The following is a 17219-nucleotide window of genomic DNA, read 5'->3' as shown; positions in this document are numbered from 1 at the left end:
AAGCCATCGTTATAGAATTATCACACGGTACTGGTGTTTAGGGGTCGCCGAGGTCACAGGTGATAGTTCATACGTCGCGTGCTATTCTTTTAATCATCGACTGGCATTCTACTAGAATTGTCACTAAATTAAGCAGAGGTGATAGGTCATAAGTCACAGGTGGAATCGCTAACGTCGAGTGCTGATGTTTTTATCATCGACTGACGACTAGCTTATTCTAGTAAATTATTATACGGTAATCAAAGTAAACAAAAAAACAACTACAATAAAAATAGATAGTATTCTTTATTTTACATGATTTACGTGACAGTAATAATTTTTAAAAATGTGCCTGCAAAAAATTTTTTTGAAGCAAGTGTGCCTGCGCACGCCGTGCGCATGTGCGCGGAAATATCGATGCCTGCCGTGTGATAATTCTATAACGATGGCTTCCTATCGAGTATCAAGTGGAAAAAATTGCAGCCATTGTCGAAGCTATAGATGTTGACGTGTCGGATACTGAGCAAAGTACAGAAGCTGCACATGGGGAAAAATTAAAAGAGTACCAGTAGAGAAACAAACAGTCAGACTCAGATCAAGCTAAATTGTCACTTGACCAAAATGAAATTTTAAATTTAATATTAAACAAAATTAAAAAATTATCGCCTCAACACGCAGAAACACACGACGTACCTACAGTCACAATTAACATTTCAACGCATACGACCACTGATTATATTATGCAGGAATGCCGGTCTATTGCAGAAATAACTTCGAGATTTTCCGAAATTACCTATGACAAATCGACAAGTATAATGCACTGTAAAATTTGTAAGCCTGGTGGTGATCATGTAACATCACAATTATCCAAAGGTTCACCAGCATCGTTTTATTTTGATTCTAGTCAAGGTGACAATTTTAGTGAAAAAATACAACCAGAAAAGTTTAGATCTTTTAAGAGAAACCTTAAATCCCATTTACAAACAATATTACACAAGTTTTTAGTGAAAGAGGAAACAGAAAAATCAAAGACCATCGCCGTCCACGACAGACGAGAGAAAATTGTAGGCATAAGAATTGGAAGAATTTGCTACCATTTAGCAAAACACGGTAGAAGTGACCAGGATTTTCCTAGGCTCATCCTGTTAGAGACAATAAATGGAACCGATCTTGGAGATATAAACCATTCGGAACAATTCCCGGCAAAATTGCTTCCATATCTATCAAAGGAAGTAAAATCGAGAGTGAAAGAATTTTTAAATACTAGATTAAAACAAACCGGTCATAAACCAGTCGGGCAAATTTCCGCAGATAAAGCTACATGGAAACATAGAACCCGACAATTTGTCACACTTACTACAGTAATCCCCGATTCTGAAAATCTAATTCAGACATTTTTTTTGTGACACCCTGTAGTAAAGGAACATAAAGGCCGTGCCATATGCGAAAGCATTGTACATTGTTTATCAGATTATAATTTTGATAAAGAACAATACATGGGCTCTGTATTTGATGGTGCATATTTTACACTACACGTTTCAGAATATTTAGATGAACATTTTGGCTATAAAGACGAACCCAAACCTCACATATGGGACCCTCTCCATAAAGCAGGATTGCAAGACACACATATGAGAAAAGACCCAAAATTTAAATGGTTGGTTGATCACACAAAGACAACTGGAACCGTCTTTAAATTATTTAACTGGGGAAAAGAATTTGAACACTTTTTTGATGTTGCGGCCGATATTAAACAATCACATGAAGTTCAGCTCGAATTTAAAATGCCAGTGTTTTATAGTGAAACACGCTTTGCGAACTCAATAAAACAAAAGTGTACTCCAGTTTTAGACAAGATTTCCCAGCACTGGTCAGAACATTAGAAGAAAATCAAGCACATTTAAAAGACGGAACATCAAAAGACCCCCAAAAAGCGCGGGAATCCGCAACATTGTCAAATCAAATTTAAAATTCGCGTGTATACTATCAGGTCTGTGTGATATTTATGAGGTGTATAGGCACGGTGTAAATATCCTCCAAACTGTTAATATGCTACCACATATGAAGTTTGATAAGTTCCAAATGCATGTTCTGGAGAGGATGGATCGTATGGTGGAAGCCTTGGATTACGACGATTGTTCAAAATGTTTAGGGTCCGAATGTTTATGGCCTCTCCTCCATGGCGATCTCAGCGAAATTAAAGCAACAAAATCTTATCGTGGTTTGCCGATTACCCATCAATTTACCGTTTCTGAAGAATGTACACGTGCTGGGCAAAGGCGAAAAGCAGAAAAGTTGGAAAATAACGAGGCGTCTACAGTAAGTCAATCAAAAGCACTGATAAAATGTGCTTTGATTTATCTGAAATATAATCTTTCCGAACATGTTTTTGATGACAAAACAATAAGATTAATAACTATTCTTCGTAATTTATTAGATTTAGAGACATTATCATTAAAATTAAAATTGAGGGGATTTGCGATGGTTGCAGCATTAGATACCCAAACGTTCATTGACAATTCATTGAAATTAGTAACGAACATTAGAGATATCCCGATACCAGAACTCCGACTGCAATATAAAGAATTCTTAAACAAATTAGAAATAGTAACAGGTGAAATCGATGAGGATCATCTGAACAGTTCGGAACTTTTAAGTATGTTTTTAGAAAACGGACGTGGTCTTTATAAAGACATAGAAATTATAATATACATTTTATGTACCGCAGCCATTTCAATGACTGTGGAATCTGTTATAGAATCCCATGTTTCAATATACGAGTCGAGTAAATGGGCCCGAATTAGTCCATGCCGACAGGGTCATTCGAACGGCAATGAATGATTACTGGAAGTCATCAAAACAACCTTGGCATTTCGTTCGTAGATCGCAAAATGTAAAAGACTAGATGGAATCGAGAGTGATCGACAAAATTAAACGTCAGAAACCTGATCTTCCGTTTATGGAATAGAATGGATGTACAGGCAAGAACTATATAACGAGTTTGAACTAAAATAGATATCATGTTTGTTGTTTTGATTTTGAATAAATGTTAAGTTTGTTGTTTTGTTTGCATTAAAATAAATGTAAAGTGTGTCGTTTTGATTTTGCATTAAAATAAATGATAAGGTTGTCGTTTGATTTTGCATTAAAATAAATGTTATGTTTGTCCTTTTGATTTTGAATTAAAATAAATGGTAAATTAGATATTTGTTTTTAATTTAAATACACTGTAAGTGGAATATTGGAAAATAATTTAGGCCTCATCAGAACAACCGTTATTTTAGTTACGGTGCATGAATATCGTGTCATCGTCAAGGGAAACAACTCTTGTTAGTATCCGAATTATACCGGAAGTTAAGTTTAACGAATGCAACCTGGCTGCGCAAAGGGATTTAATGAACTTGTTTGAAGCCGGTAGGCATCCATTCGATGTTTATATCAACACCAAACAACAACAATATGCACATCAAACATAATCTTTATTATTAAAGTAATCTATAATACATTAATACAATTTAGAAACCATAATAAAAAAAGGTACTAAAAAGTATTTATAATTTCTTCTTCTGCCGAGTCCAATCCCAGAAGCTTTCGTAAGCCCCCCACCCCCCACAATCATACTATATACCTGGCAATTGAATACTCTCCTTTTGAGTATGACTCTGCAGGCACATTTTCACGTGTGTGCGCAGGCACACTCAACTTTTATAGAGCCCTGCATGGGGCTTCAGTTTTTTGTCCCGTGACACTCTCTTACCAGGTCCTCCGACCTGCATTACAGGAGAGTAACACCGCGATATAATAAAATACTGGAATCAAGCCACCGCATCTCCGGTACAAATATGTTTTGTTAACTTTAAGACTTAATTTTGTCAATACTGGGTAATTTTCGGGCGTCATAAAGTCCAAATATTAACTACGAAATTTGTTTTATATAAAACGCTCACCATTGTGTACAGATGGTGGTTCCGGCTTGAGTGACAGATTAGGCTTACCATTGATATTTATGAGGCCAAGTTGAATGGAAATGATTTAAAGTCATTTAAAATCATAATCATTTTCTTTCCAACAGAATAGTATGTCTGGCAGGTGATAGCACCATAAATCTATATAGTGAGTTGTCCCTCACTTATACATTCTGATATTATTTTTACCAAGATAAATATCTAAGCGGATATATCATATTTATACATCCATTACTGTTCATAAGCAAATATCAAATTTCTGACCTCGTATTTAGATTCGCCATAATTTTTGACGTCAAGAAGAGGTCTCTCTTCTCCACATAGTGCATAATCTATAGACCAGGTTGTTCTATCGCAGTGGTTCATTATAAAAACTTCTCTTCCAGCTCTCACAGCAATAGCACATATACAATATACCTTTAGCCAAGAAAAGCATTTGGAGGTTTGGGTCTGAACCTGAAAAGTTTAAGGTTTTTGTTTATAAAGATTACATTTTATTCTACATTCCACATATGGTTACATTCATGTGTCTTAATAACTGTATAATGATTACATAGCGAACTATAGAGTTTCTAAAGTTCTTTTGGTTTATTACTGTTAATAATAAAATAAATTGCTTTTCAGAAATAATTGGCGGTACTCCAAGCAGAAAGCTTATTGAAGTTGTTTTGATGGGTGTTCCAGAAAGTAATGGCATTGTAGCACTATGGGCCTTTCGTCAGACGTGGAGAGCGGGCGTGGGAAAACTGGTCGCCACATCCTACGTACGACCCATGCATCGTTTCTTACTACATATCTTAGTAGTCTTGTGATCGTCTGGAATTTGTCCCTAGCTGACTTTGCTTCTCCTTCCCGTTGTATATTATTTTTCTTAGTTTTTTTCTTAAGACTTATGTCTTTCCAGGAATAACAATGCTACAGTGACCGATTCTCCCCAGCGACTCGAACAGGTGCAGCAGTCGTCGGAAGACAAGGACCAGTAAGTGCCAACACCGTAAGACGTCGTCTAAGAGAAGGACTCCGTTCACGACGACCATATGTTGGAGCTATCCTCAGGGATCATCACGGTCAGCGGCGTTTGATATGGGCTCAAGGACACCAGACATGGAGAAGAGTAGACTGGCAAAGTGTGCTCTTCAGTAAGGAGAGTCGCTTTCATCTTTATCACGCTGATGGCCGTCAATGTGTGTGGAGACGTCTTGCAGACTGCTGCGTCTTCGAAACGAATCGATGGGGTGGGGGAAGTATAATGGTGTGGGGAGGCTTCACATTTCATCACCGGACCGCCCTACACATTTGCAGGGGTCGCGTTAATGCTGTAGCCTACCGTGATGATGTCTTGCAACCAATTGTTGTTCCGATGTTTCGTGCGCACCCACAACTTCAGCACTTCCAACAGGATAACGCACGTCCGCATACCGCCCGTTTTAGTATGGACTACCTGTCTGCTAACAATTTCAATGTCTTGGACTGGCCAGCCATGTTTCCGGACATGGCACCGATAGAACATGTCTGGGATGAGATTGGACGCTGTCTGTATCGGAGACCACAAATGCACACCATTGGTGCTTTGGAAGCTGCTCTTGTCCAAGAATGGAACAAATTGCCCCAGGCCTTCTTTCAAACATTGGTAAATTCCATGCGACGTCGCTTCACAGCGTGCGTAAGAGCCCGGGAAAGACACACGCGCTACTGACATCTGTGTCGTACTTTTGGTTTTGACCCCTCTGACTTTGTACCGTTGATTACAGATTAAACATCCATAAGTGTACAAATGTGTTGTTTTTGATGTGTTCCCATTTGAATATTGTTCACAATATGAAGCAAAATAAATAAGATATGTTTACAGGATCATTTTGTTATACGAAAAACTAAGTGATGCGTTTTTCATGGCGCTCAGTATATTATAGCTGCTTACATATGGTACAATGCATAATAGAATAAGTCATTCTCTCAAACCTCATCCAGCCAGACTCGCTGGGCGAGTCTGCTGATAGAAATTGCACTCAGATGGTAATCTCTCCGGAATCTAATGAAAATCTGCCTTAAAGGTTTACCATGATTTCTTTTATAGGACTCCTGAATATCACACACAGAAAAGTCTATTGATGGCCTTGAGCCTGTGCAAATTCTGATATGATTAGCTACTTTAGCCAAATGATGATGAAATTAGTAAACTTGCAATCACGTGTAATCTCGTGGTATTTTATTGACATAAAACCAACTATGTTTTGGTTCTGTAACTCTTTTTATGTGTCAACCTGTAACTTATTCACCAAGTTGATTTAAGTACAATTCTACATATGTGAATCTAATAAATTGCCAAAGATATTAATTAAAGAAATATACTGCCACCATTAATTTCAAGAGCAAAAATTCTAGCAATTATTAATACAGCATGCGTTAAGGTGTGCAATCCAACTGTTTATCTTTTTTACTTCCATACAGGCCTTAAAATAACAACGTACCGCTTAAACCATGGGGGTGGGTGGCCGAATGGTTAGCACGTGCTGTATCTTAAGGCCTGTTATAAAGTCAACTGGCGTGGTTTCGAATCCCCGGTTTACGTGACAAGGAGTAGGGTCACCTGTCCAACCTCGTGGTGTTTCCCCGGGTCCTCCGGTTTCCTCCCGCTGCTAAAGACCCCTACGCGCAAGCGAATTATTGAAATGAAATTAAACCATATGTTAGTCCCGAAATGACCTAGTTTGTGTCGAGTGGACGTTAAATCCCATTTCTCTCGCTCTCTTTAAACCATGGGGACGGTAATTGCGTTTATTGCCTGACATCTAGGTGCTTGTGTCACCTCGCAACAATTGAAATAATATTTGTTTTAAAAGCTATAGTTTAAATTACCTCCTGGTTCCATATACTATTTTCATATAACGTGAAGACACCAGGAGAGTGATGCTCATAAAGACTAAAATAAAAATGTGTGGGAAATACAACAGAATGTATTACGAATAATGTTAAAAGGATGGAAATGATCGTCAAAAATTAAGCAAGTGACTTCACTGACAGACAATATATAACAGTATCGTCACAGGCAACGAATATATGCCCACCGCCAGCATTTTAAGGTTGTCTAAAATTCATATTGCAGCTGTCTAGTCGTTCGGATATGACTAAAAACCGAGGTCCTGTGTATACATTGGTGTGCACATAAAATATCCCTTGACAGTTGGAATTCGATATAAGAATAGGCCATAGTGCCGCTGTCCGGGCGAAATTTTCCTCATAGCACACTGTCTGACGTAGCCCAGTCGAAACAGAAAAGTAGGACGCTAAACCCCAGTTCATTCCATATTGGAATAGTCTGTTTTTTGATCGAGTTTGTTTATATTATAAACCAGACTATTCCAGCAAATTTGGAAACAAAACTTATATAAACACTTTCAGTTTTACAGGCAGAAATGAACGGTGTTTAACGCCCTACTGCTCTGCTAATGAATAGTGTTTGCCAGGTAGTAAAAGAAACCCAATAATTTATAACAAAATATGTTTATGGATGAATTGACGGACAGACATGTGTGACGAGAGTATATTTCCACATAAAACCATGTAATTCAATATCATAGATTTACATTTCTAGTTATATTATTCTACAGGAGTCACATTCATAATGGTTTGCCATAAATGTGTTCATAACTCGGACTGGACGATAATTGAAATTTTCATTATTGCGATAACCATATAAAAAAATACACAATTATTATATTGTCAGTATTCCAGTGGTATAGTGCTTTAAGCATGGAAACTCATAAAGCGGTAGTAAACGCCCAAATAAAATTTTATTGTTTCATGGAATATTATTATTAAGCGAAAGGGAGATATGGTCCCACTGTATACTAGATGATCTTTAAAAATTATTGTCTGTAAAATTTAGATTATTGAAATCATTGCCCTGATCTAGTTAAACGGCAGAAGTATGGATTCTTATGTATGACCAATCTGATTTGTGATATTTTTTTTTATATAAAATAATGATCTTTCAGGAAATATTATTGCGGCATCTTTAATGGTCAAATATATTTTGTCAGTAAAATTACATATTGCGACATGTTATAAGAATTATTGTCCATCCACTCGTTCAAAATTTAAAGTGGCCTATTTACAACCAAATAAAAAATGCGAATGATGTCAATACATCTGAAGAGAGAAAGTACATAATGTCCCGTGTCCGACGCCCATCACTACATGCAGCTAACCGAAGCGAAAGTTTCGACTTGGATTTCAAAATATTCTAAATTAATCACAATTATCTTCTTACCTGCCTTCGAACGTCAACATGTGCGGATCGCATACTGCATGGCACATTTTGTTTTGAATAGAACTCGTATCATCTGTTAGGTGAACCTGATACATGTTATAAAATAAGACATACATTAAATTATAGTTTAATTGTTCTCCATTATAAAATAATACAAAAGTAACAGCCAAGTACTAATATCTAACCTTTTGTCCTAATCACAATATCTAGCGTCTCAATTTAATCGATCCCGCCACTCGTTTGGAATAACGTCTGTAATGGACATACTATAAAAGTAATATGCACTATACGAACATAAAAATTCCTACAAATCATCCACTAACTGAGCTGATAGTTTCCACCACCTAACGTTTACGATCAATCCACGACAAAAAACCCAATTATGTGAATTTAGACGGTTAAAGAAGCAATATTGTTGTTTATATATAAAAACAAACCACTTCCCACCTTTGCAAATGAAATGAAAATGAAATGGGGTTTAACGTCCTACTGTTCTGCTCCTATGCTGGGCTAATGAAGACGGGCATACGCCATACAGTGTGCTATGAGGGAAATTTTGCCCGGTCAGCGGCACTATCGCCTACTCTTATATCGAATTCCAACTGCCAAAGGATCTTTTACGTGCATTCCAATATATACACGGGACCTCGGTTTTCGTTTCATCCGAAGGACAAGACAACTGTCCTTGTCATGCCCTCCGTCCTGCATCACTGACAAGGGGGAACCACGCCGCAAAGTCTGGATGAACTTTCTCGGCCAATGCAGGGATCGAACACCCGACCTCCAGGCTAGCGAGCCAGCGTCTTACCCACTTAGCCATCCCACCTTTGCACGGCGTTATAACTTGTTGAATCTTACAAATCACCAAATTTATCAAGTACAACGTTTGGAAACTTAAATTAGTAGGCCACCGAAAAAGGGTTTGTTTACTGTGGTACTGTGGAAGCCTGCTGTGGCCATTACAAAATGTCAGCTTTTTACAGTGAGAAGTCGGGAGCGGAAAGTCGAGAAGTATTTTCGAAAGCAGGAAGCCGAAGAGGTAAGAATTTACAAACGCAAGAAAGTAGGAAGTCGAAAAATCGCGAATGACGAGTGAGAAGTTAAGATTGCAAAAAAAAAAGCTTCAGCAGGTTCCCATAGTGTACAGTAAGCAACAGTATAGAGAGATAAACACTCGCTTTTAGAATATTCCTAAATTAAAGTCTCGATGGCATCCGATTTCTCCGTTATTAAATAGATTAGAACGGTTCAGCCATGTTTTGATTTAATTTAAAAATAGAGTAGTGAGACTTAGCTTCGAACAACCAGTCCTGTGGTTGAAATTATTGCACACATCTTTTCAAACCTTCAAAGGCTAATATCTTCGCTCGCAATACAGTACTTTGAATGAAATTTTCAAATTATTCATTTTACATTATCTATTTTCCAACTATATTATAACAAGAATGGCTAGCTCTTTGTCTAAATCTAAAATGATGCATCTTTCAGCTGGTTTATGCCGAGAAAGTATTGGTTTGCATATCGCTTTAATATATTATGTAGGCATACATATCACTTATTTAATCTTTTTCGTGCATTTAGTTTAAATTGTGGGAACTACTCTACAATAAGTGTCATTCAAGTCTCACCTCGACATCCCCAATAGTATAATTGCCCCATATTTTGTGGGGTACAAATATTTCCACTGTTTGTAATTTTATTTGTTGAATAAAGACTTCGTTTTCATGGTAGCGTTTCTGATTCCTTGATAGCTTTATTTTCATTGTGAAAATGCTAGTCGAGTTGTTGGCAATAATATGAACTTTACAATCCGTATGTTTGAACTCAACATGTGGGTCACAGGGTTTATCTGTGGCGGCTGGATACATAACGTTAATATCCAGGTTACAATCCAGATCATTGGTGCAGGCGATTGGTGCAGTTGATTGTATCTGGATTTCGGATTCTTTATCATCGTCATAGACCATGGTTATTCTCGGTGTTAAAATCTGAAACATTTAGAAACATTTTCTGAACAGCTGATACATTTAGAAACATACCTAAACTTTTCAGGATCCCCAATTAAATGTTGCATTGCTGTAAATTCACAAAGTAAAACAATGTTGTACTTTTACATTTATCAAGAAAGTAATTTTTGCATTTACCTATGTTATGATTACGTAGTGACCAACAGGAAAACTTCCCGTTGCAGCAGATAACTTTATTAATCAATCAAATATGTCCGTTTAAGGTCATTTATTAAGAAAATCACTTTAGCCACTTAAATATGGAAAAAGGCCGTCATTTGCACAGACTTTTATCCAGGGGACCGATATAGAGGATTTATATACGCCCATATGTTCTCATTTGTTTGTAGACAGTCTAGAGGCGACAATATGTGTCCGATCGTGACGAGTTTGCTTTTGGTGCTCATCGGACCTGTTTCTTGGGTTATGACCCTTGCCTTTTACGTATAACTGTGAAATATGTACGGATGAAATTTAACATATGTTAATGATTAATGTTAATGATCTTGGAAGAGTTCTTATATCAAAATGTGAATTACGTACAAAGTTTGTGGACCCACTCTTTGTCCGATTCAGATGAAACTTAACATATGTTCATAATTTGGTGTGATTTTATAGCAAAAAAAACCCAACAAAACATTTCGTTTCCCTGGAAGTCGACCATTTTTAAAACGTTCGACAACTTGTATATGCGAGTTTATACATGGTTTGAGTACTCTCTGGTAAGTATTTGTGCCAATTGTGATACTTGAGTCACAATTTGAACAACCCCCAATCTCCTACTAGTATGACTACGTATTAAACAATAGGAAAACTATCCGTCATTCAACTGATTCTAACATTGTACCTTGAATCCTATAAATTTTTCTTCGCTTTTTGAAGGCAAGCTTAAAGGGGAGTTCTCCTTAAAACTAACTGCCACACCACAGTTCACCTGTAACATATAACAAGGTTAAGCAATAATATTTTATATAAAATATGGTCAATTAGACGAATAATGTTTTGTTTCGCTGTCACATATGTTTTATAGTTTTATTAAGAATGAAGGTACGAAATATTTTAATCTCTTAATCACCCCTAAACGAACAGTCGGGTTGCATAAACGTTGACAAATTACTAAAATAACGTTACGTACATCAAATCCTACTGTTTTAATCCCTTTAGCGTCTAATGTTTCTTCCAACAGTCTCTTTCCTTCTTCATGAGACCCTTTAATGGGCTTGGATATTGTTATCAATCGCCCATCGACATACCACAGTACAACATACCATAACGTTTTATCAGAAGATTCCACAAAGTCACAGTAAAATACCAGTCCATTGGACTTGTCTTTAATTAAGTTTACATTGACAGCCATTTGCGGTATGTATTCAGGATACTCTGTAAAAAGACGGTTATTTATCAAAATGAAAAACAGATGAAAGATAAGAAATAATTAGCGCATGATACTTTATTGAAATATAATTATGTTCTAACTTATCCTTGTGTTTGTAATATTTAATGGATATTCATAATGAGGTTCGAACCTAATGGATGGATATTAGGTTAGAACGTATTTCTTATTATATATTTCTATTATATGAATTGTGATAAATGAAATGTTTCAAGACAATGCACTGTATTTTCGAATGCATTCTTTGCTCTATGAAAGCTGGTAAATGAAATTAGTTTGGTTTTTTTGCATTACGTTAATGTCATAGTGTAATTAAACTTTACCTCCTTTGTTTCCTATGGAACCTTAAACAAAAATACATATTACGGTTAGTTTTTGTCCAAAATATTTGTTTAACCTAGTAGATTATTTTTAGAAAAGTAAATTTAGTTATTTTTTTTTTAAAAATATAAATTTAGTTCATTTGAAAAAAAATTAGTTCGTTTTTTAAAAAAAAAAAATTAGTTCGTTTTTAAAAAAAAAAAATTAGTTCATTTTTAAAAAAAAACAAAAAAAAAACATAGTTCACACTTTTAAAAAATAATAACTTCAGTTGATTTTTTAAAAAAAATAGCTGTAGTTCATTTTTTTTAAAAGAAATAGCTGTAGTTCATTTTAAAAAAAATAAATAAGTGGAATTGAAATTGATTATCCTAGCGTGGCAGGCTCAAAATTTAGATTCCGGGTAATTTCGTCTACCCTTATGTTAACATACCAATACAATAAGCTGCAGATGACATTGGGAGTCTCTTCAAATAATATATGACAAAGAATTCACAGCGTTTAACCTTTGTCTTGAAGGTGTCCCCGCATAGTTGATCAGAGTATATGCAGACATCTACAGTTTCTTCTTTATTGGAGTCTGGAATACTTTCTGTGAACATAAACAATATAACATTATGAGTATCCAGAGGTTCAAAATACTCTTACAATTTACATAACTTACTATAGAACACTTTGATTTGACAAACAGTTTAAATAAAAATAAACACGCAGCGCCTCCAACCTTTGGCCGTTCAACATTTTTTTTTCATTTCACACCTGTAATAAATGACTTACTTGTACAGGGCTGTGCCTACCTACCGACAGTAATATGCACGTCTATGGAATACAATTACTTTTTATAACATTTTGACTGGACTTCTCTTGTCAATATTGATATTTTGCCATCTCGCCATTTGGAAATTATTATACATGTCTGGCATTTCGTCTAGTTTTTCAGCAGCATTGTGTGCTCTTTAAGACATGGCTAAACATTTTATTTGTAAACCAAAGTAAAAGTAGGCATATATACTATTCAAAAAAAGTAGGGGATATTTGATTTTTAAGTGTTATTAAAGTCACCTAATGAAACTGACGAAGAAACAAATGACAAAATGAAATGAAGTTCACATTCATCGATTTATTCCAAATGATCGTTAGACTAAGTAAGGCACAGACTGACCATTATAAGGGTAAAATGATACCCGGGGTCAAACAGCAAAGTTACCACAGCATCACAACCAAGTCAGTAACGGGTAAATCCTCCTCTGTTTGCCAAACAAGCATTGATCCGACGTGGCATACTCCTAATGAGACGTATAAGGTCATTTTGGTCCAGATTGTCCCATTCCTGTTGCAACGCAGCAGCAAGTTCTTGGACATTGGCAGGACGTTGTTGACGTTGACGTAACCTCTGTCCAAGCATGTCCCAGACATGCTCGATGGGGGAGAGGTCGGGACTCAGTGCTGGCCAAGGTAATGTGGTGATGTTCTGTTGTTGGAGGTAACCTGTAACGATCCTGGCCCTGTGACATCTTGCGTTGTCATCCTGGAAGATGAAACGGCGGCCATGACGTCGTGCGAACGGCACAACATGGACTGCCAAGATGTTGTCCCGGTAGTACTGGCCTGTAACACGCCCTGCAACAACATGTAAAGCCGTTCTTCCAGCAACAGTGATGCCTCCCCACACCATAACAGAACCACCCCCAAATCGATCATGTCTGATGACGTTAACGTCTTGGAAGCGCTCGTTTCGACGACGCCACACCCTCCTACGTCTGTCCAAAAAATCAACAGTGAACCTTGACTCATCTGAAAACATCACATTGCTCCAGCGTCGATTATCCCAGTGTTGACGATCCCTACACCAACGACATGTTGTCTGAATGTGATGATCTCTCAAACAAGGGATCACGCGAGGACGTCGGGCGCGAAGGTGACCCCTATGCAGTCGATTCCGAATCGTCTGGCCACTCACTCTCACACCAGTGTCTGTTTGAAGACGAGCGCTGATCTGATTTGCTGTGATGACACGATTTCTCAAGGCCAAGGTACGGATAAATCGATCCTGGGCTTGAGTTGTCGCCCTTGGTCGACCTGAGCGTGGTCTGTCCTGTACAGATTGTGTATCACGGTATCTGGACCATAGCCTGAATATGACAGACTGAGAAACATTCATCGTCCGCGCCACAACCGCCTGTGTTGTGCCGATCTGTAGCATGCCAAGGGCACGTAACCTTTCATTTTGGGTAAGCCGACGCATATCAAAATTTGTTTTCTGGTCACTAAAACAATTAAACTGATGTTTCCACCCTGGAATTCAATGCCACAATGACTGTAACATTCAAAGTCAGAGTCGTGCAAATCTTGGGTTGGACCCCCATGATGATCCCAAGCATCACCTGCATTCCATGCGGTAGCTATTGGTGCGTTTGGGCGTCACATGTAACTGGAAATGTTTCTTCTGTTAGGTTCTATAGTGACTTTTTTCGTAGTCATTTGCATATTTTAGTATTATGCCCCCAAAATCAAATATCCCCTACTTTTTTTGAATAGTATATTACAGAATAATCTGAGGATAAAACTCTAAGGATTTTACCAATATATGTTCGTTTGGGGTAACGCGTGCGCGTTGTATCATAAGGTCTTTCAATGAGTCATGTGGCGTAGTTTCCATTCCCTGATTACGTGAAAAGGAGTAGGGTCGCCTGTCCAACCTCGTATATTTCCGGGTCCTTCGCTTTCCCCCATTTCTAAAGCGTATTATTGAAAAAGGGGTGAACCATGCATGTTAGTTTATGTCGTGTGGACCTTAACCACACACATACACACTCTATCTCTCTCCCCAATATTTTTTCTGTGAAAATAATAGAGGTTAAAATATGCTCAGCCAAATTAAAAACTTGACACTGATGAATTTCAACAAAAAATTTTTTCTGGTAAGTCAAATAAATTTTAAAGTGTTTCTAACGATAGTAAGTAGTAAGAAGCCTTTAATTTCATAAAATTGTAAAGTCACGTGACTTTTGAGCATATAAAGATGAAAAACCTGAAAAACACAAACTCGTGAGGTCAATCGATGCAAGTTTGCCTAAACTGAACACGCACACGTAACTTGAACTGGAAAAACATATTAAAATTATTTTCATCTTTGTTAGAAAATGTCGCGCCTTTCAAATGTAGAACGTCTACGTGCTATAGGTAGGCTCTATGCTGGTCAGTCTGTGGTCACTGTTGCAAGAGCCTTTAATTCTTCACGCCAGACAATAACTAATCTTAGAATGAGAGTGCTTCAAACTGGAACTATTGCCGACCGCCCAAGGGCGGGAGCGCCACGTGTGACGTCACTCCAGGAAGATCAAGCAATACGATTACGTCATCTTAGAAACAGATTTGTCACTGCAACCTCCACAAGTAGAGAGATGTTTGGTGGAAGGGTAACTGAACAAACTATTCGAAATCGCTTGCAGGCTGCTTGTCTTCGAGCTCGGAGGCCCTATAATGGACCAATATTGACACCTCTTCATCGCCGTAACCGACTTGTGTGGGTCACAAGATACATAAGATTTACTCAAAGACAGTGGAATTCGGTTGTCTTTAGTGACGAATCTCGATTCACTTTGAGATTTGCCGATGGCAGGGTCCGAGTGTACCGCAGACGAGGTGAACGTTACGCCCAAGTATGCGTCAGAGAAGTTGACCGATTTGGTGGCGGCAGCGTCATGGTTTGGGGTTCTTTTTGTGCACATGGACGTTCTTCTCTTGTTGTTGTCCAAGGGAACTTAAATGCTGTTCAGTACAGGGATCAGATTTTGCAACCTGTTCTTCTTCCGTTTATGCAGAGACATGGGCCTGGACTAACGTTTCAACAAGACAATGCTCGGCCCCATACAGCAATTGCTACCCAGAATTTTTTAAGAAATGCCGGTGTACAAGTCCTGGATTGGGCGTCGCTTAGCCCCGACATTAATCCTATTGAACACATCTGGGACGAACTGGGTCGACGTGTTCGTCAGCAAGTGAATCCACCACTGACGTTGCAGTCCCTTCAACATGTTCTTGCTGAGCAGTGGCGACGTCTTCCTCGGGTAGTGTTTACTAATGTTCTGAGATCCATGAGAATACGTTGTGTGGCAGTACGAGACGCTAGAGGAGGCCACAACCGTTACTAAACACTTTATTCCGATTGTTCTCCAAGTATGTGAATTTCATTGTGGGGGGTACTGTGACATCACGAACGTTATCAATGTCAAGGACTTTCGGCGAGACGTATTCTTGCTTTCTGTTGATGTCAAGGTCGTCTGTGCACAACATAACACTAAAATAGTTGCCTTAAACCAAATATTAAAAATCTAGTCCCAAAAATCCCGAGTGTCAAGTTTTTAATTTGGCTGAGTATATTATTGATCTACATGGATGTCTCTATAAGCATACTACCGACTAAAATAGCTCTTTATAATTTATACTGGTAACGAGAAAGATATTTGAATTTGTGTATTACCTTTCAAATAGACTGGATAAATTGTACCACAATAATTTTGTTTAGGGGCTTCGTCTGACATTTCAAGGCCAAAATCCCCATACCATCCCTCCTCTATGTATCTGTCAGAAAGTGGTATTTCTCCATTTTCTAGTTTAAATGTCGGTGCCCTTTTCTCTAGATCCGTGAATGGTCTCGGCGAAAAACATGGATCTAAAATGAAAGAATTTGGTAATGACAAAGAGTGAAAATCATGAATTGGATAGCAGACCAGCCTCTGCCTTTCACATTGCGCATAGATCCACAAGTCAATTGATTGGAATTTCGACATGGTATCTTTAAATTAACAGATAAATTTTGCCTAGACAGCGGCGCTACGGCCTATTTTTATATCGATTTCCAACTACAAAGGGGCATTTAACGTGCACGCCAATGTGTACACGGGACCTCGTTTTTTAGCCCGATATGTTAATAATATATGTTACTTTACCTTCTGCTGCAAAACAAGCAGCAACAAGAATCCCACACAATAAAATCGTCTTCATGTCAAGCCAGTTTATCACGTACTGATAGTGATAAGAATATTCGCTTTTTTAATATTCATATCCGTTTACCATAACATAGAGTAATAAATTACAAGTATCACAAATACCCACTACAAGTTAGAAAAAAAAACCCACAAGATATGTATGAATTACAACACAACATCGAAGATTTATGCTTATAATGAACATTATTTGTTACAAAGCTCCGTAGCAGAGTATTTCATAGAGATAATAATTTAAATTTTCTCTGTTAAAAATCACCTCTCGCATGCAGTCGA

The sequence above is a fragment of the Patella vulgata genome, chromosome 1 (genome assembly GCF_932274485.2).
Source record: "Patella vulgata chromosome 1, xgPatVulg1.2, whole genome shotgun sequence".
NCBI lineage: Eukaryota > Metazoa > Mollusca > Gastropoda > Patellidae > Patella > Patella vulgata.
The sequence above is the reverse complement of the archived record's forward strand: the minus strand, read 5'-3'. Positions refer to the sequence as shown.